The sequence below is a fragment of the Molossus molossus genome, unplaced genomic scaffold (assembly GCF_014108415.1).
Source record: "Molossus molossus isolate mMolMol1 unplaced genomic scaffold, mMolMol1.p scaffold_m16_p_6, whole genome shotgun sequence".
NCBI lineage: Eukaryota > Metazoa > Chordata > Mammalia > Chiroptera > Molossidae > Molossus > Molossus molossus.
The window spans coordinates 62375191-62402402 of NW_023425399.1; the positions used below are offsets into that span (position 1 = coordinate 62375191).

At 41.4% G+C, this 27212-nt stretch overlaps 1 long non-coding RNA gene across 1 annotated transcript; it reads right to left on the reverse strand.

Moving 5' to 3' along the window:
* Positions 1–26792, reverse strand: LOC118618098. Its single transcript, XR_004957001.1, has 3 exons — positions 26746–26792; positions 1869–2089; positions 1–196 (listed from the first exon to the last, which is right to left on the reverse strand). It is a non-coding gene; the product is annotated as an uncharacterized LOC118618098 (long non-coding RNA).
* Positions 26793–27212: the final 420 nt, after the last annotated feature.

Sequence of the window (27212 nt, forward strand, 5' to 3'; positions counted from 1 at the left end):
AAGGTCGAGAAATGTCATAAGTGACCCAGCCTCCTCGTTGAAGCCAGCTGTGGCCATGGAACTGAACCAAATCAACTCCTAGTAGCTCAAGGAAAGAGATGGGCTCCTGGTCCCATCTGGATGGCAGGGCCCTGCAGTGTGGGTGCCCCTCATTGTTGGTTGTGCTGCTGGCAGGGCTCCTGGCCGGTTGCTGGACCTAAAATGGAAGAGCAAACGTTTTCAGCTCAGTGGGCTGGTCAGGTTCCTCATAACCATAACAAGAAATGGTCCTTTTCTTGTCCCTGGAGTTCTGGTCCAAGTCTCAGCCACAAAAAGGGCAAAAACCTTGAAAGTGGCTGAGATACCTTCTTGTATATTTTTGGGCAACAGAACTTGCAATGGCAGAACCCTTAAAATGACATAGGACAAGGAAGTGGTGTTTGTCAAGCACACACTGTGAGCCAGGTTTTGTCCATGTTATCCCACTGAATTCTTAAAGCCTCGTAAGGCCAGGGTTGTTAGTCCTGTTTACAGAACAGGGACAACACACAGGAAGGTGGCATGGTTTCAAATTGTAAAGCAGCTCTCTAAGCCCAGTGCAGTTGAGTCCAAAGCCTTATTTTTAAAAATATTGGTACTTTTATCACCTCCATCATCAATAGTGAATCCTAGAACTGGAGAGCTGGGAGAGGTGTCAGAGATCACGTAGGCCAGCCCTTCCATGTGCAGCAGAGGGAGTGGGGTCCCAGAGTCTGCTGAAGGCAGTGCCCAAAGTCACAGACACTTGTTTGCTTCTGTATTCATGTGCTGCTCTAACAAATTACCACAACCTGATTCCCTAAATTGACACCCATTTATTATTGTTTCTCTGGGTCAGAAGTCCGGGCAAGGTGTGGCTCGGCTGGTTCTCTGCTTAGGATGTCAGGGGCCAAAATCAAGGTGTCAGCAAGGCTTCGGCCCCTTCTAGAGGCTCCAGGACGAGTCCTCTTCCAAGCTGACTGAGTTTGTTGGCAGAATTCAAGTACTTGTAGGACCAAAGTCCCCTTTTCTCAGTTTGATTCTCTCCACTTTTCTGCCTCTCTGACTTCAGCTGGACAAAGTTCTCTGCTTTGGAGGGCTGTGTGATTCTACTGAGCCTACCCAGACAATTCAGGACAATCTTACCATTGTAAAATCCGTACCCTTAATTTCATTTGCAAATTACATGGTCACGAGTTTGGAATTAAGGTGTTAACAACTTTGGGGGCCATGTTGCCTACCACATCATAGCTCTGACCAAAGGCAGAGGAGAACGTTAGAAACCCAGAATAAATGCTTAGTCACCCAAATCAAGCACCATGTGTCAGGATCCCCAAGGCTCTATGCTAGAGTGGCTTCAGGCAGGAGGCTCCTATGAGCTGAGGTGACACCCCCATTCCCTACTACCCAGCGGAAATTGGGAGAACCACGGTGCCCTGGTTATTCTGGTGTCTAGGGCTTGTTCTGGAGAGTGCCTGCATCATTTTGGGAGGGCTGCTACAATTCCTCAGAACATTCAACAGACAGATGTGCAAAATAAGTACCAAAAACCTACTGCAAAATATTCATTTGTATGTTAATGTATTTAGTCATTCAATAAAAATTTATGGTGAGCTTACTGCAAGTAGGCAATGTGACAAAGATTTGTGGATTTTTAGCAATTTTGAATTATTTATAAGGCAGCTCCCTTGATTAATATGAATAACTGAATTGACCACATTTGGGCCTTTACCGGGGTCAGCATTCACGCGGCCTATGTACACCGAAACACCCCAAGGGAACTGAGTTTGGTGGCAAAGTGACCAGACTTCCTCCATAAGTGGATGGAGGTTGAACTGAAGATAAGTGACCTCTACAAGTGGGTTGAGGACCTGTGGTTGCTGTCATTGTTGTTCTTTCTTCCTGGGGACCCAGTGTGGAAGGTGGGCAGAGGGACAGTTGTCCAGCAGGATGCATACAGGCTCTTTGGTGAGGCCAGCGAGGATGTTGGAGACCACTGTTCATATTCTACCGTAGCCCTTTGCTTCTGTAGTTCAAAGCTATGCACCCTCAGAGTATCAGCTCATCTCCTAGTGGACTGACATATGAAAATCTGAAATTATTAAAACAAGAATTTAGGGAACAACTATTCACTTTTCAAAAAGACCCAGCATTCATTATGAAACATCTTTAAATAGCAAGCTTTCTTTAAATGTGTTTCAATTTAGTAACAGATTCAGATTTGTAAAGCTGGAAGTGGCCTTGAAATTCAAACTCTATATTTTAAAACAAGAAAAATGGGCTCAGAGAGGCAGAGTGACTTGCCCAGAAGCATAGCTAGTTGGTGCAGGCAGGACTCAAACTCAGAACCTCTGGGTGTGTGCCCCCTTTCCATCACACCACTCTGCCTGGTACGGCAATGCTTATAAATTGATGTTTAAAAATTGATAAATTGTGTGCGTGGATGTTATATGCCAGGCTGTGTTAACGTTAACCCTGCACCTCTCTTCACACAGACACACAAAGAGGTGGGGGTGCTGGCTGACCGCCAGGAGAGCTGGTTTCTAGTCCCAGATCTACAACTAACAAACTGTGTGACCACAGGCAAGTTGTCCAACCTCTCTGGACTTCACTTCCCTTTTATGTAAAACTGACTAAAGTTTAAAGCCTTTTCCACCTCCAATATCCATGACCAAATGCAAAAAGCCTTGTAGGATTAGCTACATGTCACATGCAAAATAGAAATATGAAAGGAAGGATTTGGGCTGAAAACTGCTGACTTCATTTGTTCTGTGCAAGGAAGCAGAGGTCTCCACAGATTGCATAAAAGGACACTCAGTTCCTGATGAGATGCCCCTTCCCAGTCCACTGAGGCACAGTATGAGAGGTGGGGGAACCCCTGGGTGGAAACAAAGGAAGTAGGTGGTTCAAAAAAAATGTTGGGAGGAAGCGAGAGTTCACCCACCCCAGAGACCACGTCCCTATGATCACATTCTCATGGCTGCTACAAATGGGACCTTGCAAGGTCTCTCAAATCACCAGAACTGGCCATCAGCACACTTTCCAGGGCCATCCCATCCTAGCCAAGGGTGTAGAGGGACAGCAGCTGTGTTCAGGGCTGGTGCACTTTTTGCCTAGCCTGACCTCTGAGACATGAGGCAAGGAAAGCAGAGGACGCCCGAGAGTCCAGCGAGCCCAGCTCTGCTTTCTGGCAAACACCACCCTCAGTGGCTGAGAAAACTCCCGTGTCTCTTCACTTGACCTCCACTTCAACCCTAGCAGATAGACTGATATTCTTCCCATTTTATTAATGAAAAACAGAGGCTCTGTGAAGTGACCTGCCAGTCCTGCTCACCACCCCCAGCCTCTCCTTGGGGCGTCGTTAGAGTCCACAGACAGGTGCCCGTCAGAATGCAGCATTATGGCCCAGAGGCCCTTCGCAAACATCAGAAGCCTCGACAAGAGAGACTAGGAAGGCACCTGGTGCCTACCATTTATACTCTGTGTACAAGAGAATCCAGAAATGCACAGAAGCTGACAATATAGTGAGACTCATCCAAGAGACTCAAAACTGACGAGGGATCGTGACCAAGTCCTCATTGGCCTAAGTGTGCTGGCTGAGGACCAGCCGGTCAGAGCAGGGAGAAGAGTAGTGAAGACTCTGCAACCTTACCTTCCAGCTCACTCACAATCATACCGCCATTTGCTTGCCATACACATAGAACATTAAATCCCAAGACAGTAATAAATGCTGTTCAATGACAGAAATGAGTTTTTATTACTTGGGGCAATATTATGGTTTCCACTTTAACGTTTACCCTCTACTTATAAAATGGGGCAGAGAAAGGAGGCAGATGGGACTTTTCATGATGATTTTTTTCCACAGCTACTATTGTGGCTTTTATTACCAGTGGTGAACTTGAAATTCCACCAGCACAGGTGGTTACTCTGATCTTTCCAGGCAAAAGCGTTAAGCAAATAAAAAGGAAACCACCTTATTAAAAACAGAAAAACTCTCAAAAGTTAAGAACCAAAATATTTAGAATGGCAACCCCTTAAAGAAAGATTTAAGCATATTCAATGAATGGAAATTCCCCATCAAAAGGACAAAAGTGCTCAGCCCAGATGAGTCAGAATTTAAAGATTAGCGGGGAACGGGAAAGGAAGCCATCTCCGAGCACACTCCTGTGCCCTCCAGGAAATAACACCCATTGGGGCCACTAGGAGTGGTGGCCTCCTTGCACCATTGTCACATCTTAACTAAATGCAGAATCCAGGTGTCCCTGTATGGTTATAACTGTGCAGCTATGAGCATGAGTCCAGGTCTGCCCTTGCAAAACACATTTTGAGGAAACTGAGGAAAGAGCCTTCTCCTGGGGGGCCTGGGTAAGAATAGGATTCATAGAATTGCAGAACCAGCAGAAATCTTGCAGGTTATCTGGCCTGTCCCATCATTTTACAGAGAAGGAGACTGAAGCCTCAAGAAGGAAAGTGATGAGTCGGAGGTCACCGTGGTACTTGGTGACAGAGCTGAGACTAGGGCTCAGATCTCTAGGACTCCTGGTCCACAACGCACCTGGTACTATCTTCAACCATCGATGGAAAAGTCCAGTACAGGCATAGGCTTTACCCAGTCCTGCTCCAGCTCTTGAAGGTTTTCCTCTATATACCTATCATTTTCTTGCCATGTTCCCTGGTCCTCTCTCTCTCCTCTCCTCTCCCCCTCATGCATAGAACCTGGAACTGTCTGCTTCTGTCACTGGGCTGCCCTCTGTGTACCCCAGCAGAAGCTCCACCTCATTTGAAAGGCATGCATGAAGAATGGAGATAAGATGGGTGCAAGAGAAGGGGTGCATGAGGAGGGGTAAAGGAAGAAGGGTCCAGGAGGAGGGGCTGTAGCAGTAGGAAGGTTGCAGGATGAGGGGTACAGAAGGAGGGGCACAGGAGGAGAAGGGGTGCAAGAGGAGGAAAGGTGCAGGAGGAGGGGTGCAGGAGAAGGAGGGGTGCAGGAGGAGGAGGGGGAGGGGTGCAGGAGGAGGAGGGGTGCAGAAGGAGGAAGGGTACAGGAGGAGGAAGATGCAGGAGGAGGAAGGGTACAGGAGGAGGAAGATGCAGGAGGAGGAGGGGTGCAGGTGGAGGAAGGGTACAGGAGGAGGGGTGAAGAAGTGGGGGTACAGGAGGAGGAGGGGTGTAGAAGGAGGGGTGAAGGAGGCAGAGGGTTACAGGAGGAGAGGTGCAGGAGGAGGGGTGCCAGAGGAGGAGGGGTGCAGAAGGAGGGGTGCAGGAGGAAGGTTGGACAGATTCAGGTCCTAGCTTGGAGCACACAGAGGAGGCATGTAGAAAGCTTTAAAGGAAAGGAATTGTTCTGGCACTTCTGGGTCTGGTTGATTTCACAGCGTTGGATAAGTGAATGATAAAATAGGGACAATTTAAGCTCTTCTCATTCTCCACAAAGAAAAAAATCTCTCCAGTTGGGGACCTCGCTCAAGGCCAGAAATGTCTTGTGTCCCTGCTAGGACATTAAGGAGAAAGGAGCCCAGTGCTGTGCTGCAGGCACCCCTCAGCCCCACTCCGGACTCCAGCAGGGAGAGTCGGACACAGTAGGAAGATCGACAGGCTGCTGCCAGAGCACTGGCCACCTTACCCTGGTTTTCTGACTTGGTAGCTCAAGAAAACAGGACATTTTTTTTTTAATACCCACAGATTCTAAGAAAAATAGGAAGGAATGACAGTTTTTTATCAGCATGCAGCTGGAATGTCTGAATGTCAGTTTTAAAAGCCTACATCTATTTACGAGGAGAGGTTTAACCTCTGTGGAATTTGTAGAGTGTATGGATTTGTATTGCTTGATCCTCAGACAATATGAATGTCTGTGTGATTTTAGACATTGCTGGACAGATGCTGGTCAGGCTTTTAGATCATCTGGAAGTTCATTTAGACCAACCTGTGTGAGTGAGTGAGGGTGACAAGTATTTCCAGTTCTTGTTTCTTTAATTTGCGCTACCTTTAACTTTTTAAGAAATGTTATATGAAATCTCCTCAAATAATTTCAAAATGACATTAACTTCTAATCCATTTTTTAGAATAACTATCAGTTACAGAATTTTTGTATCAGTAGCAGTGAGTATTTACTCAAACATCGTAACATAATATGTATTCAGATATCTAAATATATCTTTGAGACTACTTGATTGAAATCTGTGATCTTTATTTATGCTATACAAACTACTCAGAGGTACAGAAATTAAAAATGAGCAATTACTATATTGAATGAACTTTTCCCTGTGTAAGCTAGGGTTTCCCAAAGGGCATCCAGTGATGCTCTCATCTGCAAAGTACTTCTTCATGCCCTTTGAGGTAAAATGAATCTGTCTTTAAAAGCCAAGCTCTGGAGACAGGGTTCCATGGACTGTTAATGCATTTATGTAAAAAGGGGGTATGGGAAGTTCTATGGACAAATTAGTTTAGGGAATATTAGATCCAACAAAGAGAATTTGGTTTGCCATCGAATAACTGGTCAATTTCCATCCCTCACCCTGTCCATGACAAGAACCACAGGGTAAATTGACTTAGATCTTCTATAGCTACCAGACTGGATGACAGCAGAGCCCCAGAATATCCAAACCAATGGGTCCCATGCCAAGGGACAGACAGACTCTGGAATGCAACCTGAGCTTTACGAATGTACTAAAGTCTCTGTGGCATTGCCATCCTCTCTCTTCTATCTTTTCAACCCAACCACTAACTCAACAGCCTGACAACTGGGTCTCTCTCTTAGCAGCTGACCATCTAACTAAACAGTGTTTTATAGCATCTGAAGATAAACCAAAAGATAGGTGCTCTGATACAAAGGAGTCATCTCCTTTCCTAAATGGAACAATGAGGAATAGATTTAAAATGGGCAGTAGCGTCAATTCCAAAATGGCAGCAGAGTGAATGGAAGCCACACAGATCGTCTCCAAAAACCAAACTGGAATTACAACTAAAACACAGGCAAATCAACGGGAAAAAGCAACAGAAAAGCAGCTTGCAAGGACCATATAACAAGGGACACTAACTCGATTCTGGTAGGATTGCGAAGGCGCGAGACGGGGGCTGAGAGCCCGCAGACAGCAGCGGCATTAGCTTGGAGCAGCGTACTCGGGTTAAACTCCCATGCAACTACACAGTGCAGAGCCTGGACAGAGGATAAAAAAGCCACAGCCACTCACCTTGGGCTCTGGCAGAGGGAGGGCAGACTGGACTGGAACTGTGTGGGGACACTCAGGATTTGAAGGGCACTCAGAGCTTTTGCTGAGTGCTGCCACGCAGGACGGTGGTCATCTTGCTCCCTTCCAGGGCTCTGGGGAGAGGCAGCAGCCCCTCTCTCGGAGATAAACCCCACCCTGTGGGCCACTGAAATGCTAATTGAGGCTCACTAAGAACCAGCATCTGCCCCACCCTCGGGGAATCTCCTTATGCTGAGCACCTGAGGGAGTTTTTCAATCAACTGACAACCCAAAACTCTTCAAATAACCTCAACTGCTAGCCTCCATGCAAAAAGCTAGAGGATAACAGTACCTTTCCTGGGCTAGCAACTTTAACCAGGAAAGTAAGACTTGACAGTGGTGTTTAACGTGGGTCCTCCCTCACTCATCTAAACCCAGGAGAGGGAGCCACAAACAGCAGAACACCAACACCCACAGGGAAATCTTGACAGGCTCCAAAGCCCACTGTGATACTCAAAATAGTGAAACACAGAAACAGAAGCCAAATGAAAAAACAAAAGACCTCCACAGAAGATGAGATCAATGTGGAGCAGTTAGGCATGTTAACAGAGCTAGAATTCAGAGCCATGATCTTGAGAAAGCTCAACAGCATGAGTAAGGACATAGAGATGCTGAAAATAAAACAACTGGAAAATAAAAACCACCAAGAAGAGATTAAAAATGACATATCAGAAATAAAAAACACATTGGAAGGTCTAAAAAGCAGAGTAGAGGAAGCTGAGGACAGGATCAGTGAATTAGAAGACAGGTAGGAAAAAATCAATCAATCAGAAAACCAAAAGGAAAAAATGATTAAAAAACAGGAAGACAGCTTTAGAGAACTGTGGGACAACTGGAAATGTAATAATATTCGCATCATAGGAGTCCCCAAAGAAGAAGAAAATGAGCAAGGGTAAGAGAATATATTCAAAAAAGGGTGACAGAAAACTTCCTAATTTGGTGAAGGAAGAAGGCATTCAAGTTCAAGAAGTACAGAGAACCCCAAGTAAGAAGAACCCAAACAGACCCACACCAAGACACATAGTAATTAAAATGCCACAAATTAAAGACAAAGAGAGAATCCTAAAAGCAGCAAGAGATAAGCAACAGGTTACCTACAAAGGAAACCCCATAAGGCTCTCAGCTGACTTCTCGCAAGAAACACTACAGGCCAGAAGGGAATGGCATGAAGTAATCAAGGTCATGAAAAACAAGGATCTGAATCCAAGACTACTCTACCCAGCAAGGCTATCATTCAAAATACAAGGTCAAATAAAGAGCTTCCCAGAGAAAAAAAAAAGGCTAAGGGAATACGTTAGCACCAAACCAGCACATGCAAAAAATGTTAAAAGGACTCCTGTAATGAGTAGAAGAAATAGAAAAATATATATAACCGCACTAAACAAAAATGGCAATAAACAAGTACATATCAATAATCACCTTAAATGTAAATGGATTGAATGCTCCCATAAAAAGACACAGAGTAGGTGATTGGATAAGAAAGCATGACTCATCTATATGTTGTTTACAAGAGACCCACCTCACAACAAAAGACTCACATAGGCTGAAAGTGAAGGGATGGAAAAGAATTTTCCAAGCAAATGGAAAGCAAAAAAAGCTGGGGTAGCAATTCTCATATCTGATAAAAATAAATTTCAAAATGAAGGCCATAACTAGAGACAAAGAAGGCCACTACATAATATTGAAAGGTTCTATCCAACAGGAAGATATAACCTTGATAAACATATATGCACCCAATATAGGAGCACCAACATATATTAAAAATCTTCTGGAGGACTTCCAAGGAGAAAACGACAGCAATACAATCATAGCAAAAGACTTCATCACCCCATTGACAGCACTGGATAGATCCTCTAGACAAAAAAATTAGCAAGGAAACAGAGACTCTAAATCAAGCACTAAACCAAATGGATTTAATAGATATCTACAGAGAATTACACCCCAAAACTACAGAATACACATTCTTCTCAAGTGCACATGGGACATTCTCAAAGAGAGACCACATGAGAGGACACAAACTAAATCTCTACAAGTTCAAGAAGATTGAAATCATATCAAGCATCTTCTCAGATAACAATGGCATGAAACTAGAAATCAATTGCAACAAGAACATGAAAAGACATTTGAACACATGAAGACTAAATAGCATGTTATGAAACAATGAATGAGTTACCGAGGAAATCAAGGAAGAAATTAAAATTTTCCTGGAAACCAATGAAAATGAACACACAACAACACAAAATCTATGGGATGCAGCAAAAGCAGTTCTGAGCGGGAAGTTCATAGCATTACAGGCCTACCTAAAAAAACATGAAAAATTTCTAAACTGACTCACAATTTAAAGAATTAGAAAGCAAACCAAAAGAAAACCCCAGAGCAAGTAGAAGGAGGAAATAGTAAAGATCAGAGGAGAAATAAATGACATAGAGACCAAAAGAAATCAATTTAAAGGATCAACAAAACAAAGAGCTGGATTGTCAAAAACATAAACAAGATTGATGGACCCTTAGATAGACTCACCAAGAAACAAAGAGAGAGAACTCAAATAACAAACTCAGAAATGAAAGAGAAGTAACAACCGACACCACAGAAATACAAAAATCGTTAACAGCTACTATGAACAACTATACCGCAACAAAATCGACAATCTAAGCGAAATGGACAAATTTCTAGAAACATACAGTCTCCTAAAACTGGACTGGGAAGAGATAGAAAACTTGAACAGACCAATAACAACTAAGGAAATTGAAGAGGTAATCAAGACTCTCCCAGCATACAAAACCCAAGGCCCAGATGGCTTCACAGGGGAGTTTTACAGAACATTCAAAAAAGAACTAATACCCATTCTCCTCAAACTGTTTCAAAAAATTCAAGAAGAAAGACTTCCAAACTCGTTGTATGAGGCCAGCATAATTCTAATTCCAAAACCAGAAAAAGACACTACAAAGAAAGAAAACTACAGGCCAATATCCCTGATGAACATAGATGCCAAAATCCTGAACAAAATACTAGCAAATTGGATCCAGCAATACATCAAAAAAATTATTCACCATGACCAAGTGGGATTCATTCCAGGGATGCAAGGCTGGTACAATATTCACAAATCAATAAATGTGATACACCACGTAAAAAAAAAATGAAGAATAAAAACAACATGATCATATCAATAGATGCTGAAAAAGCATTCGACAAAATCCAGCATCCATTTCTGATATAAACGCTCAGCAATGTGGGAATAAAGGGATCATATCTCGACATAATAAAGGCCATATATGAAAGACCTACAGCCAACATCATACTCAATGGGCAGAAACCAAAAACATTTCCATTAAGAACAGGAACAAGACAGGGATGTCCACTTTCGCCACTCTTATTTAACATAGTACTGGAAGTATTAGCCACAGCATTCAGACATGAGAAAAAAAATAAAAGGGATCCAAATTGGAAAGGAGGAAGTGAAACTGTCATTATTTGCAGATGACATGATATTATACATAAAAAACCCTAAAGACTCCATCAAAAATCTACTAGACTTAATAAATTTGGCAAGTTAGCAGGATACAAAATTAATGTCAAGAAATCGATACCATTCTTATACGCCAATGATGAACTCACAAAACAGAAACTGAAAAAACAATCCCATTTACTATTGCGGCAAAAAAATTAAGATACCTAGGAATAAACTTAACAACAGAAGTAAAGGACCTATTTTCAGAAAACTGCAGGACATTGAAAAAAGAAATAGAGGAAGATATAAAAAAGTGGATGCACATCCTTGTTCATGGATTGGAAGAATTAACATTATTAAAAGGTCCGTACTACCCAAAGCAATCTATATATTCAATGCAACCCCCATCAAAATAACAACAACATATTTCACAGAACTAGAACAAATACTTCAAAAATTTATATGGAACCAAAAAAATCCCTAAATAGCCACAGCAATTTTGAAAAAGAAGAACAAAGTAGGTGGGATCACAATACCAGATATCAGGTTATACTACGAAGCGACTATAATCAGAACAGCCTGGTACTGGCACAAGAACAGTAATATAGACCAGTGGAACAGAATAGAGAACCCAGAAATGGACCAAAGGCAATATGCTCAATTAATATTTGACAAAGGTAACAAGAGCATACAGTGGAGTAAAGACAGCCTCTTTAATAAATGGTGTCGGGAAAATTGGACAGCTACATGCAAAAAAACGAAACTAGACCATCAACTTACACCATACACAAAAATAAATGCAAACTGGATAAAAGACTTAAATGTGACCCGTGAATCCATAAAACTTCTAGAAGAAAATGTAGGCATCAAAATTTCGGACATCATACGCAGCAGAATTTTCACTGATACATCACCTAAGGCAACAGAAATACGGGAAAAAATGAACACATGGGACTACATCAAACTCAAAAGCTTCTGCACAGCAAAAGAAACAATCATCAAAATGGAAAGGCAACCCACTGTATGGGAGAACATCATTGCCAATGACATATCACATAAGGGGTTAATTTTCAATATATATAGAGTGCTCATACAACTCAGCAAAAGGAAGACAAAGAACCCAATTAAAAAATGTGCAGAGGAGCTGAATAGACACCTCGTTAAACAGGACATACAAATGGCCAAGAGACATATGAAGAAATGCTCAACATTGCTAATCATCAGAGAGATGCAAATTAAAACAACTATTTGAAAAAAGAAATAGAGGAAGATATAAAAAAGTGGATGCACATACCTTGTTCATGGATTGGAAGAATTAACATTATTAAAATGTCCATACTACCTGTCAGAATGGCCGCCATCAACAACTCATTAAACAAGTGTTGTCGAGGGTGTGGAGAAAAAGGGACTCTAGTACACTGCTGGTGGGAATGCAGACTGGTGCAGCCACTATGGAAAACAATATGGTGTTACCTCAAACAATTAAAAATTGAACTTCCAGCCCTGGCCAGTTTGGCTCAGCGGTTAGAGTGTCGGCCTGTGGTCCGGAGAGACCCGGGTTCGGTTCCCGCTAAGGGCACATACTTCGGTTGCAGTTTGTCCCCCGTCCTGGTTGGTCGTGCGGGTGGCAACCACTCGATGTGTCCCTTCATGTCGATGTTTCTCACTCTCTCTCCCTTCCTCTCTCTCCCTCCCACTCTATCTGTACAAAAAATGGAAAAATATCCTCGGGTGAGGATTAAAAAAAAAAAAAAAATTGAACTTCCATTTGACCCAGTGATCCCACTTCTAGGAATATACCCTAAGAAGACTGAAACACCAATCAGGAAGAATATATGTACCCCCATGTTTGTAGCAGCACTATTTATAATAGCTAAGATCTGGAAACAGCCCAAGTGTCCATCAGTAGACGAATGGATAACAAAGCGGTGTTACATATACACAATGGAGTACTATGCAGCGGTAAGAAAGAAAGATCTCTTATCCTTTGAGACGACATGGAGAGACCTGGAAAGTATTATCCTAAGTGAAATAGCCAAGCAGAAAAAGACAAATATCACTTAATCTCACTTATATATGGAATATAATGAACATAACAGTCTGAGGAATACCGTAGGACCAGCAACATGGAAGTAGGGCACAGACTGACATCCCTCAGAAAAGGGGGGTGGGGTGGGAAGAGATAAACCCCAGAACTTATATGCACGTATGCATAACCAATGGACATGGACAACAAAGCCTGGGATGGGGCAGAGGGTGGGGTGGAGAGGGGTGTGCCAATGGGGTAAAAAAGGAGAAACATCTGTAACAAAAAAAAATTAAAAATTTTAAAAAATAAATAAAATAAAATGGGCTGTATCAGTATCCTTGTTGGTATATGTATCTTTATGTAGTATAATTCCTAAAGTGCTTTGTCAGGTCTTTGTGGGAACAGATCTACATTCATTTTTCTCCCTCATTTATAACGTTTAGTATTCCTCCAGCTTCCACTGCCTTCCCCTCAGCCACCCCACTCTTTCACTGTCTGCTATGTGGAAATGTCTCCAGTATGATTTGTGTTGAATAAATGAGTAACTGAGTGAGAGAATGGGGACTTGAGGAAAATGAAAGATAGTTCTTGTAGCGGCTCTTGCTCAAGTCCCCAACCTCAGAATACAAGGCCACCCGGTGTGGCAGTTACCCATCCCTGCTGCACAGCTATGTAGGCTTCAACAGAGCCAAATCCTAAGCTGCCATCCATTATTTTTAGGTTTTTCACATTCTGTGGCTGTTTTCCAAAGCATAAAGTGATTCTTTTTTTATCATTTTATTTTATTTATTAATTTATTTTTGTTAGAGATGTTTCTCCTTTTTCCCCCATTGACACCCTCATCCCCCTTCCTCCCCACCCAGTCCCCAGCTTTGTTGTCCATGTCCATTGTTCATTGTTCATGCATACATGCATATAAGTTCTGTGGCTTATCTCTCCCCCACCACCCCCTCTCCTGGGGATTGTCAGTCTGTACCCCACCTCCACGCCTCTGGGACTACCCCATTACTCAGACTGTTATGCTCATTATATTCCACAAATAAGTGAGATTATATGATACTTGTCTTTCTCTGTTTGGCTTGTTTTGCTTAGGATAATACTTTCCAGGTCCCTCCATGTCGTCTCAAAGGACAAGAGATCTTTCTTTCCTACAGCTGCATAGTACTGAATTGTGTATATGTACCACAGCTTTTTTATCCACTCATCTATTGATGGACACTTGGGCTGTTTCCAGATATTAGCCATTGTAAATAGTGCTGCTATGAACATGGGGGTTCATATATTTTTCTGATTGGTGTTTCAGGCTTCTTAGGATGTATTTCTAGAAGTGGAATCACTGGGTCAAATGGCAGTTCAATTTTTAATTTTTTGAGGTAACAGCATATTGTTTTCCATAGTGGCTGCACGAATCTGCATTCCCACCAGAAGTGTACTAGAGTCCCCCTTTGACTACACCCTCGCGAACACTTGTTTGATGATTCGCTGATGGCGGACATTCTGATAAATGTGAGGTGATACCTCATCATTGTTTTAATTTGCATCTCTGTGATGATTAGTGCCATTGAGCATTTCTCATATGTCTCTTAGCCATTTGTGTGTCCTGTTTGGAAGGTGTCTATTTAGATCCTCTGCCCATTTTTTAATTGGGTTGTCTTCCTTTTGTTGAGCTATATGAGCACCCTATATACTTTGGAAACCAACCCCTGACCTGATATATCATTGGCAATTATGCTCTCCCATAGAGTGGGTTGCCTTTCCATTTTAGTGGTTGTTTCTTTTGCTGTGCAGAAGCTTTTGAGTTTGATGTAGTCCCATGTGTTTATTTTCTCCTTTGTTTCTGTTGCCTTAGGCATTGAACATTCTGCTGCGTGTGATGTCTGAAATTTTGTTGCCTACATTTTCTTCTAAGATTTTTATGGATTCATGAGTCACATTTAAGTCTTTTATCCATCTTGAGTTTATTCTTGTGTATGGTGTAAGTTGATGGTCTAGTTTCATTTTCTTGTGTGTAGCTGTCCAATTTTCCCAACACCATTTTTTAAACAGGCTGGATTTACTCCATTGTATGTTCTTGCCACCTTTGTCAAATATTAATTAAGCATAATGTTTTGGGTCAATTTCTGGATTCTCTGGTCTATTCCACTGATCTATGTGCCAGTTCTTTTGCCAATACCAGGCTGTTTTGATTACAGTAGCTTTGTAGTATAACGTGATATCCAATATGGTGATCCCGCCTACTTTGTCCTTCTTTTTCAAGATTGCTGTGTCTATTCAGGGACTTTTTTAGTTCCATATGAACTTATGAAGTATTTGTTTTAGTTTTGTAAAGTACGTCATTGGTATTTTGATGGAGATTGCATTGAATCTATAGATTGCTTTGGGTAGTATGGACATTTTAATGATGTTAATTTTTCCAATCCATGAACAAGGTATATGCATCCACTTTTTTGTATCTTCCTCTATTTTTTTATTCAATGTCCTATAGTTTTCAGCAAATAGGTCTTTTACTTCTTTGGTTAAGTTTATTCCTAGGTATCTTAATTTTTTTGCTACGATGGTAAATGGGATTGTTTTTTCAGTTTCTCTTTTGTGAGTTCATCATTGGTGTATAAGAATGCTGTCAATTTCTTGACGTTAATTTTGTATCCTGCTAATTTGCCAAATTTATTTATTAAATCTAGTAGATTTTTGTTGGAGTCTTTGGGATTTTCTATGTATACTATCATGTCATCTGCAAATAATGACAGTTTCACTTCCTCCTTTCCAATTTGGATCCCTTTTATTTTTTTTCATGTCTGATTGCTGTGGCTAAGACTTCCAGTACTATGTTAAATAAGAGTGGCGAAAGTGGACATCCCTGTCTTGTTCTTGTTCTTAAGGGAAATGCTTTTCATTTTTGTCCATTGGGTATACTGTTGGCTGTAGGTCTTTCATATATGGTCCTTATTATGTCAAGATATGAGCCTTCTATTCCCAAATTGCTGAGCGTTTTTATCAGAAATGGGTGGTGGGTTTTGTCAAATGCTTTTTCAGCATCTATTGATATAATCTTATGATTTTGATCTTTCATGGTATATCACATTTATTGATTTGTGAATATTGTACCAGCCTTGCGTCCCTGGAATGAATCCCACTTGGTCATGGTGAATAATTTTTTTGATGTATTGCTGGATCCAATTTGCTAGTATTTTGTTCAGGATTTTGGCATCTATGTTCATCAGGGATATTGGCCTATAGTTTTCTCTCTTTGTAGTGTCTTTTTCTGGTTTTGGAATTAGAATTACGCTGGCCTCATACAACGAGTTTGGAAGTCTTTCTTCTTGAATTTTTTGAAATAGTTTGAGGAGAATGGGTATTAGTTCTTTTTTGAATGTTCGGTAAAACTACCCCATAAAACCATCCCGGCCTGGGCTATTGTATGCTGGGAGAGTCTTGATTACATCTTCAATTTCCTTTGTTATTATTGGTCTGTTCAAGTTTTCTGTCTTCTCAGTTCAGTTTGGGAGATTAAGTGTTTCTAAAAATGTTTCCATTTTGCTTAGATTGTCCAATTTGTTGCCATATAATTGTTCATAATATTTGCTAACAATCCTTTGTATTTCTGTGGTGTCAGGTTTTATTTCTCTTCTTTCATTTCTGATTTTGTATATTTGTGTTCTCTCTCTTTGTTTCTTGGTGAGTATAGCTAAGGGTCCATCAATTTGTTTATCTTTTCAAAGAATTGGCTCTTTGTTTTATTGATTCTTTGAATTGTTTTTTTGGTCTCCATGTCGTTTATTTCTTCCCTGATCTTTACTATTTCCTTCCTTCTACTTACTTTCCTTCTACTTTCCTTCTTTTTACTTCTTTTTGTTTGCTTTCTAGTTCTTTAAGTTGTGAGGTTAGATAGTCAATTAGGAATTTTTCTTGTTTCTTCTGGTGAGCTTGTAGTGCCATGAGCTTCCCTCTCAGAACTGCTTTTGCTGCATCCCATAGATTTTGTGTTGTTGTGTGCTCATTTTCATTGGTTTCCAGAAAGTTTTTAATTTCTTCCTTGATCTCCATGGTAACATACTCATTGTTCAATAACCTGCTACTTAGCCTCCATGTTTTCAAATGTCTTTGCATGTTCTTGTTGCAATAGATTTCTAGTTTCATGCAATTGTGATCTGAGAAGATGCTTGATATGATTTCAATCTTCTTGAACTTGTAGAGACTTAGTTTGTGTTCTATCATGTGGTCTATCCTTGAGAATGTCCCATGTGCACTTGAGAAGAATGTGAATTCTGTAGTTTTGGGGTGTAAGTCTCTGTAGATATCTATTAAATCCATTTGGTCTAATGTTTTATTAAGAGTCTCTGTTTCCTTGTTAATTTTTGTCTAGAAGATCTATCTTGGTGCTCCTATATTGGGTGCATATACATTTATCAAGGTTATATCTTACTGTTGGATAGATCCTTTCAATATTATGTAGTGGCCTTCCCTGTCTCTAGTTACGGCCTTCATTTTGAAATCTACTTTATCAGATATGAGTATTGCTACCCCAGCTTTTTTTTCTTTTATGTTTGCTTGGAAGATTTTTTTCATTCCTTCACTTTCAACCTATGTGAGTCTTTTGTTGTGAGGTGGGTCTCTTGTAAACAACATATAAATGAGTCATGCTTTCTTATCTACTCAGCTACTCTGTGTCTTTTTATCGAAGCATTCAAACTATTCACATTTAAGGTGATTATTGATATGTACTTATTTATTGTCATTTTTGTTTAGTGTGGTTCTATTTTTCTTCCCATTTCTTCTACCAATTACAGCAGTCCTTTTAGCATATCTGGCAGTGCTGGTTTGGTATTAATATATTCCCTTAGCCTTTTTTTGTCTGGGAAGCTCTTTATTTGAAATTCTATTTTGAATGATAGCCTTGTTGGATAGAGTAGTCTTGGATTCAGATCCTTGTTGTTCATGACCTTGATTACTTTATGCCATTCATTTCTGGCCTGTAGTGTTTCTGTTGAGAAGTCAGTTGAGAGCCTTATGGGGGTTCCTTCATAGGTAATCTGTTGCTTACCTCTTGCTGCCTTTAGGATTCTCTCTTTGTCTTTAATTTGTGGCATTTTAATTACTATGTGTCTTGGTGTGGGCCTGTTTGGGTTCTTCTTACTTGGGTCTCTCTGTGCTTCTTGAACCCGAATGCCTTCTTCCTTCACCAAGATAGGAAATTTTTCTGTCACTATTTCTTCAAATATATTCTCTAATCATTGCTCATTTTTTTCCTCTTTGGAGACTCCTATGATGCGTGTTATTACATTTCCAGTTGTCCCACAGTTCTCTTAAGCTATCTTCCTGTTTTTAATTGTTTTCTCCTTTTGGTTTTCTGATTGGCTGATTTTTTCTACCCTGTCTTCTAATTCGCTGATCCGGTCCTCAACTTCCTCTACTCTACTGGTTAGTCCTTCCAATGTGTTCTTTATTTCTGCTATGTCATTCTTCCTTTCTACTTGGTTGGTTTTTAATGTTTCTATATCTTTACTCATGGTGCTGATGTCCTTACTCATGCTGTTGAGCTTCCTCAACATCATGGCTCTGAACTCTACCTCTCATAATTTGCATCACTGTATTTCATTTATCTTATCTTCAATAGAGCTCTCTTGTCCTTTCATTTGGGATTTGTTTCTTTGTTTCACCATTTTGGCTATCTCAGTGGGTTTTGGAGCCTGCCAACTTTTCCCTGTGGGTGTTGGTTTTCTGCTGTTTGTGGCTCCCTCTACTGGGTTTCGATGTGCCTGGGTGGGCCCACATTAAACACCACTGTCAAGTCTTACTTTCCTGGGTAGATTTGCAGGCCCAGGAAAGGTTCAGTTATCCTCTAGCTTTTTGCCTGGAGGCTATTAGTCTCAGTTATTCAGGGCCTTGGAATGTAGCCCTGGTATTCTGCATAAGAGGATTTCCAGAGGGTGAGACAGATTCTGGTTGTTAATGATCCTCAATTTGTATTTCTTTGCCTCACCTGGAAGGGGCTGAATCTTCAAGGGAGGGGCTACTGCTTTTCCCCACATCTCTGGGAAGGAGCAAGCTGGCCATCATCCTTTGTGGCCATGACTTAGCAAAGTTCTGAGTGCCCTCCAAATCCTGGGTGTCCCCACAGAGTTCCAGTCCAGTCTGCCCTCCCTCTGCTCGAGCCCCTGGTGACTGTCTGTCACCAATCCAGTGGTCTGTTCTGGCCCTCTGCACTGTGAAGCAAGCTTAAAATTTAACCCCTGGGGGCACTGCTCACAGCCAAGACCATTGCTGTCTGTGGGCTACCAGCCCGCTATCCTCTTGTGACTCTGCACATCCTACTAGTGTTCCTGGTTATATAGTCCTGTCCCACTGTTTTTCTGTTGCTTTTTTCCAAATATTTATGTTTATTTTAGTTGTAATTCCCGCTTCGTCCTGGGAGATTGTCTGTGTCGCTTCCATTCACTCTGCCGCCATTTTTGGTTCTCTGGATGCTGTTTTAACAACGCAGATTCCTAGAGGCTCCTGGATGGTACAGGTGTACTCACTGTCATCCAGCAGCCCCACGATGCAGCTGTTCTCGCACTCCAGACTCCTACTACTTCCGCTCATCAACCTGCTCAGCATCTTCCCACCTGTCTGCCCACAGGAGAGATGCCGTGGAACTGCAGACCACAGACTAGGCGCCCATCAGCCGGGCAGCTCCGTGTCATGCATGAAGTGATTCTTAAAGTCCTAACATTAAGGTGCTAACCAGTTCTGATGTATGCTCTGGTTGGTCTTGGTATGGTGCCTAGAATTAAGCAAAGGGGAGTGGGAGAGGAGGGGATCCACTGAGGCCAACTATAGAATTAGATAAAACTCTTTCAGAAAAACCCATCCTACCCAGCATTGGCAGGCTTTGAAGTGATAGCATATCATTATGCACACCAAAGGGAGAACAAAATCAACAGTGTAAATGGAAAAATTATGTCCATTGTGTCCAAAGGAGGATCTGATACTTCAGACTTTCAACCTTGTATACCAGAGAGAAGTCCAGTGATTGATTGATTTTGGAACAAAGAGCAAAACACTGTCATCCTACCCTCTAATCCAAATCTTCTCCTGCTTGGCTGTTTGTAAATAGAGCAGGTAACATCAGCTAGAGGACAAGGACTTTGAGAGCAGGGGCAGTAGCCACTGACACACATAGTAGGAAACCAAGAAAGTTTGTTAAATGAATAAATATATAAAAATTCCTTTGCACCTCTATATTATAAGCTCTATATGAGCAGAGGCTAATTCAAGTTTAGTGAGTCCTGTATTACAGTGCCCAAAAGAATTCTTATCCTGCCACATGAAGTAATAAGAACCACACTGACCTTCTCATCTTAAAAAAATTAAATGCTGCCCTGGCTAGTGGGGCTCAGCCTGTATACCAAAGGGTCTCATGTTCAACTCCCAGTGAAGGGCACATACCTGGGTTGCAGATTCAATCCCTGGCTCTGATTGGGACACATGCAGGAGGCAACCAATTGATATGTCTCTTTCCATCAATGTTTCTCTCTCTCTCTCTCTCTCTCTCTCTCTCTCTCTATCTTCCTCCTCCTCCTCTTCCTCCTCCTCCTCCTTCTCTCTCCCTCCTTTCCACACTCTCTTAAACTCAATGGAAATAATATCTTCAGGTGAGGATTAACAACAACAACAAAAAAAACTAAAACACTGGACAACATATAGAAAACAATGGTTTCTAGACATCGGACAACAGGCAATGCAAAGTAAGAATCCCTGAGAGGAGGAAAACAAACAAATAAACCCTATGATTGTCTCAGCTTACCACAAAAGGACAGTTTCCAGGTTTCAAGGCAGGAGGGGAAACCTAAATTGAGCCCTGTTGTCTGACTAAGTTGAGAAGAAAGTTGAGAATTCAGGGAGGCCAAAGTGGCTGGAGTTCACAGGGCACAGGAGCAGAGAGGAGCTTGGGACTACTTAACATACCTACCAGCCAGAGTGGGCAACATCCCAAAATACAGGCCATCAGATATAGTATCTCAGAAAAAAGGAAAGTAAGTCCTACACCAGGAGAGCTACTCTGGTCACACCTAACAGTTTAAAAGCAATACTCATATGCATCAAATAGCTATCAAGTAACTCAACTGCATACCAGAACAAAGCCAAAAATGATGTAAATGAATACCAAAAACCCAGTGCCCTTCAAAGTCAAATGTATAGATGAAATGTCTAGCATCTAATAAAAAATTACCAGCCATGCAAATAAGAAGGAAAATACAACCCATAATAAAAAGAAGCATCAATCAATATACTGTACATCAACTTAGAAATGACCCAAAGGATAGCTTTGTAGATAAGAACATTACAACAATTATTGTTAACTATATTTCATATGTTCAAGAAGGTAGAGGAAAACATAGATGTGTTAAGCAGAGACATGGAAGATATAATAAAGACTCAAATCAAAGTCCTAAAAATGCAGAATATGATACGTGAAATAAAAAACACATTGGGTAAAATTAACATCAGAACTGCAGAACTATAGTAATATAATCTGAGATACTGAGTGAGAAAAAGACTAGAAAATTTCACTGAGTTCTAAAACTTGGAGGCTAAATGTATATGTAACTGGAACCTCCAATGGCGGGGGGCAGAAAAAATACTGAAGAAATAATGGCAACATATTTTCTAGATTTGATGAAAACTTTAATTCCACAGATTCAAGAAATTCAACAAACTCCAAACACAAGAAATATGAAGAAAACCACAGCTAGGCACATTATAATCAAATTGTTTAAAATCAGTGATGAAGAAAAAAAATATTTTAATAAAGGAAAGTTTATTTAGAAATTACAGAAGTAATAAAAGGGCCCTTGGAGCTTAGGAGAAAGAGGGAGAGAAAAATGAGTCTTGAGGGAGGAGAGACTCTCCTGTGCTCTGGGAAGAGAGACAGCATGACCTGGGGAAAGAAAGGGGTGGGAAGGCGTAGGCAGGCTCCATAGAGAAAGTAGCCAAGAGAAAAATCTTATAAGCAGTCAGAGGAAATTGACACATTACATACAGAGGAAAGATTAAAATGACAGCAATTTTCTCTTCAGAAACAAGGCAAGTCAGAATACAGAATTCAACGTCTATAAAGTACTAAAAGAAAAAACTATCAAGCTGGAATTCTATATCCAGAAAAAAAAAAACTTTTAAAAATGAAAACAAAAATAGACCTTTTTGGAGTATAAAAGCTGGATGGACTCATTCCCAGCAGATCTGCACCACAAGAAATGTTAAAGAAAATCCTTCAGGCAGAAAATCTATGCACAGCAGTGAAGAAAACCCAAATAGAAAGATTGCATGATAACATTTTGTAAACAGTTTCCTAGACTCTAGGACCTAGAGGAAGCTGATGTTTTCCCCCTCCTTTTCTTTTCTCATATCCCAAAGTAAGATGGTTGCACACAGAACTTAAGAAATTTTATGTCCTGGCCAGTGTGGCTCACTGGTTGAGCATTGACCCATGCACCAAGAGGTCACTGGTTCAATCCCCAGTCAGGGCACATGTCCAGTTTGTGGACCCAATCCCAAGTGGGGGGCATGCAGGAGGCAGCCAATCGATGTTCTCTCTCATCGATGTTTCTATCTCTCTCTCCCTCTCCCTTCCTTTCTCTCTAAAAATCAATAAAAAAATGTTTTTAAGAAATTTTATGAAAATAGTAATCAACTAATATTATTGAATATCCAAAAAGTGTTCAGTGATAATTCATTGGATATACTTATTAACTGTTATAGCCAATATTCATTTATTATGTGAGCTGACTATTGCCATAACATTTCCCCATTCACTTGTGAGAACTACCATGTCCTTCACGAGTCAGCAGAAAGCCTGGCCTCCTTTCTGAAGATTGCTCATTCATCAGCCCCTCTTCTCCTGAATATAGTAGATAAAATAAAAATGAGCCTTTGAATTTCCAGTCAAGATGGTGGCGTGGATAAAAGCGGTATCACGTCCTCTCACATCCACATCAAAATTACAACTAAACTACAGAACAACCATCATTCAGAACTGCCTGAAATCGAGCTGAATGAAAGTCCCACAACTACAAAATTAAAGAAGCAGCCACACCGAGACTGCTAGGAGGGGTGGAGGTGCGGACAGGCTGGTCCGACCCCCATGTGTTGCGGCTAAAAATCAGGAGGGACACTTCAGTTGGGACAGTCCTCCCTGAAGAGTGAGGGGTCCCTGTCCCACACTAGGTGCCCAACTCAGGGTCCCAGTGCCAGGAAGAAAAGTCCACATAGCTTCTGGCTGTAAAATCCAGCAGGAACTGAGGCTGAGGGAGGCTGCAGCTTCAGGAGCCCCAGGCAGTTCCTCTTAAAGGGCCTGTGAATGGACTTACTCAGACTTGCTCCCTCTGAGCTCAAAGAGGAGGCAGCTTGACGGGTGCCAGAGACATACAAGGAAGAACTGAGCTGTTTGGTCTTCGGACGAGGGCAGGAAGGTCAGCTTTCTCCTGGACAGACTTCCTGGCAGAGGCTGAAGTTCCTTTGGGGAGCCCTTCCCCAGGGCAGCAGATGGCCACCATATCTGGGACTCTAGGAACCTGGCTCACACTGTTGGCCCCTCCCTTGTGATTCTCTGAGACCCCACCCCACCCAACTTTCAGGTCCACCCAAGCTGTTTCCAAAGGTTTTACCATAGGATTGGCCTGTCTTGGATCCTGCTTCAGAGTTTCCTAAAATCTCTCAAACAAGTAACAACTAGTCTCAGCAGGCCCCATACCTCTTGTTATGTGGCCCTAGGCCTGGCACTAGAAGCAGCCAGCCTTGGTTCACAACTTGGCTTTTCCTGGACACCTCCAAGCCCAGCACAAGAAGCAACCATCTGCAGATCACTTTGTAGCTTAAGCCTGGTGGCCCCAGATAAAACACAGACAGTGGCTGACCTTGCCCCAGAGCCAGCACACCCAGTGGACAGCTTCAGACCACATTCAAACACCACCACCCAACCACCTCCTCAAGTGACACACTCAATACAATGAGTGTATTCAATGGGTACCAGAACCCTAATGAAGTAAGTCTTGTTCTGTGTTGTGGGCCCCTACACAGCTAATCCTCCAAGGTAGTCAGAGGCCAGTGCGCAGTGGGCACAGCCAGTCCTTGCAGTTGATCAGCCTGAGTAAATGCCTCCCATTGACATGCCAACAGCAATCAAAACTCAAATACAACAAAAGGGTGTGCAGTCCACACTAGGAATGCACCTCGAGGGTCCAGCTGGGGTGATCAGGGAGACTGTGCCACTGGATCCTACAGAACACCTACAATAGTAGACCACCCTATGAAGCATAGGAGTCATAGAAACTCGGCCTAGTACATAGAAACAATCACAGGGGAGCAGCCAAATGAGGAGACAAAGAAACATGTCCCAAATTAAAGATAAGAACAAAACTCCAGGAAAATAACTAAACAAAATGGAGATAAGCAATCAATCAGATGCAGAGTTTAAAACACAGGTTATAAGATTGCTCAAGGAACTTGGTGAGACATTCAAGGGACTTGGTGAGACCTTCAAGGAACTTAAGGAGACCTCTGAGGAACTTAGTGAGAACATCGACAACATAAAAAAGAACCAGTCAGAAATGAAGAATGCACTAACTGAAATAAAGAATAATTTACACAAATTCAATAATAGAGTAGGTAAAGCCAAGAAGCAAACCATCAATTTTGAATATAAGGAAGCAGAAAACAGCCAACCAAAACTGCAAAAAGAAAAAAGAATCCAAAAAAATGAGGACAGTGTAAGGAGCTTTTGGAACAACTTCAAGCATGCCATCACTTGCATCATAGGGGTGCCAGAAGGAGAAGAGAGAGAGCAAGAAATTGAAAAACTATTTAAAACAATAATGACAGAAAACTTCCCTAACTTGGTGAAGGAAACAGACATACAAGTCCAGGAAGCACAGAGAGTACCAAACAAGTTGAACCCACAGAGGTCCACACCAAGACACATCATCAAATGCCAAAGGTTAAATACAAAGAATCTTAAAAGCAGCAAGAGAAAAGCAGTCCATTACCTACAAAGGAGCTCCCATAAGACTGTCAGCTGATTTCTCAAAAGAAACTATGCAGGCCAGAAAGAAGTGGCAAGAGATATTCAAGGTGATGAAAAGCAGTGACCTACAACCAAGATTCCTCTATTCTGCAAAGCTATCATTTAGAATTGATGGACATATCAAGAGTTTCCCAGACAAGAAAAAGCTAAAAGAATTCATCACCACCAAACCAGTATTATATGAAATGTTGAAGGGTCTTCGTGAAGGTGAAGAACAAAAATATGAACAATAGCCCTGGCTGGTTTGGCTCAGCGGCTGGAGTGTCGGCCTGCGGTCCTGAGAGACCCGGGTTCGGTTTCCGCTAAGGGCGCATACCACGGTTGTAGTTTGTCCCCGGCCCTGGTCAGTTGTGCGGGTGGCAGCCACTCGATGTGTTCCTTTCACATCGATGTTTCTCTCTCTCTCTCTGTTCCTCTCTCTCCCTCCGACTCTACCTGAACAAAAAATGGAAAAATGTCCTGGGGTGAGGATAAAAAAAATATATATATATATATGAACAATAAAATGGCAATTAATACATATTATCAACAATTGAATCTACAAACAAAATGAGCAAGCAGAACAGAAACAGACTCATAGATACAGAGAATTTTTGTGGCTTGCCAAATGGGTGGGGGCTAGGGGGTGGGTGAAAAAGACGAAGGAATTAAGAAGTACAAATTTGTTGTTAGACAGATGAACCTCAAAGGGAAGGGGGGAGGGAGGGTGGGATGAGATAAACCAAAAAACTTCTATATGTATGTGCATAACCAATGGACACCGATAATAGTGTGGGGAAGGCAGGAGGGGGACAGGATTGGGGAGGAGGGCATCAATGGGGAAAAAAGGGAGGAACATCTGTAATATATTCAACAATATAGATAAATTAAAAAATAAAAATGAGCCTTTGCACTCTAGGTTTTAAAGGTTGTGACCTTCTTTCTAAGGACTTATAGAGTATTGAACCAACACCCCCAAAGGGAGTTCTTTACTGAATAAGTGCAAGACCAACAGAATGTTTGTAATACCCACAGAAGTGGTTAGACACTGTGTGCTAGGCTTACAGCCAAGGACAGGCTCAGTGCATTTCCTGATGGCTGCATTTAAATTAAATCATGCATAGTATATTCATATGCTATGCCCCAAATTTTACTCTAGGCAAGAAACCTGATTTAGCTTGAACTTAATGAGCCATCATTAATGCCCAGTGTCTTCAGTGGTACCAGGGTAACCACAACCATCCAAGTAGTGCCTCTCTTAGGCTGAACAACACAACATCAAGATAGCCAAGAAATTTCATGACAAATTAGTCCAACAGTTGTTGAGGAGTGTCAAAACAAGAGGAATTCCTCTGGAATTTTTTTTAATTGTTGCTAGTGAACATGCTCTGTGGATCTTAGGTTTTACCTTAATGCAAAGAGTGCCCGGTCAAGACACCAGGCAGCTTGTACCAAACACTTGTTAATTTTGTACAACTAAAAAATAATTTCCTGAATTTTTCACATTTGAAATATCTATAGTAAAGACAAGAGAAGTATCTAAAATATTCTAAAGAACAGTCTTCAGTCCCAGCTAGAGTGAGTCCTGTCTCACTGGTGAGTGTGTCTGTGTGTGGGACAGGGACCTTCATCAGAACAGAAAAGGGGTCGGTTGAATGGACCGTTCTCCTGCCAAAATAAACAGGCTCTTTGTGGTCATTTTTAATTAGATAATTTAATCGGTCTTGACATGCTTTTTCTACATAGACAAGAGTACGCTCTAACTGCCACAGAGTGGTGATCTTGAAAAGCTAATACTGAATTTTTTCCAAAGGTTTAGAGAAGAAAAGAATCCTCAGACCAATTTTTTTTAAAGAAAATTATTTATTTTCCTAATTTTCAAAAAACAAGGTGACAGCACAAGACCACCCCACCTAAGGCCCTCCCCTCGTCCAAATTATTTTCTAGGAAGTTACTGTTTTCATTCATCCAAAACTCTTTTTACCTGAAGGGTGATCTCCATATTTGCCTTTCCTTAGTGGCTGTTTAGAGACTTCCTGGGCCTGGCTCCCCTCCCTCCAGGCTGCTCCACACCGCTGTTTAAAGGGAGAGATACGTTACCACTTGAACACTTTCCATTAGTCTGGAAAGCTTCATTTCTCTTTACCCAAGTGACCAAGGCCCTGAACTTTCTTTTGCCTTCTTGCTACTGAACACTCCGAAGTGTCTCTTCTGAAATAAAGTCACTCTACAGATCTGTGTCAACAATCCTCCAAATTCTTTTCCCTTAGACAGCTCCTACAAGGAGTCTGTGGAATAGTCTGTTCTCTTGGAAAAAGTCAGACTTAATCATTTTTACATAGTCTGGCAATATATTATAACCATTTTCTTCCAGTCTGTGATTTAATTTTCACTTTGTTTTTAGTGTCTTTTGATGAGTCAGATTTCTAATTTAAATAGCAGTCAAATGTA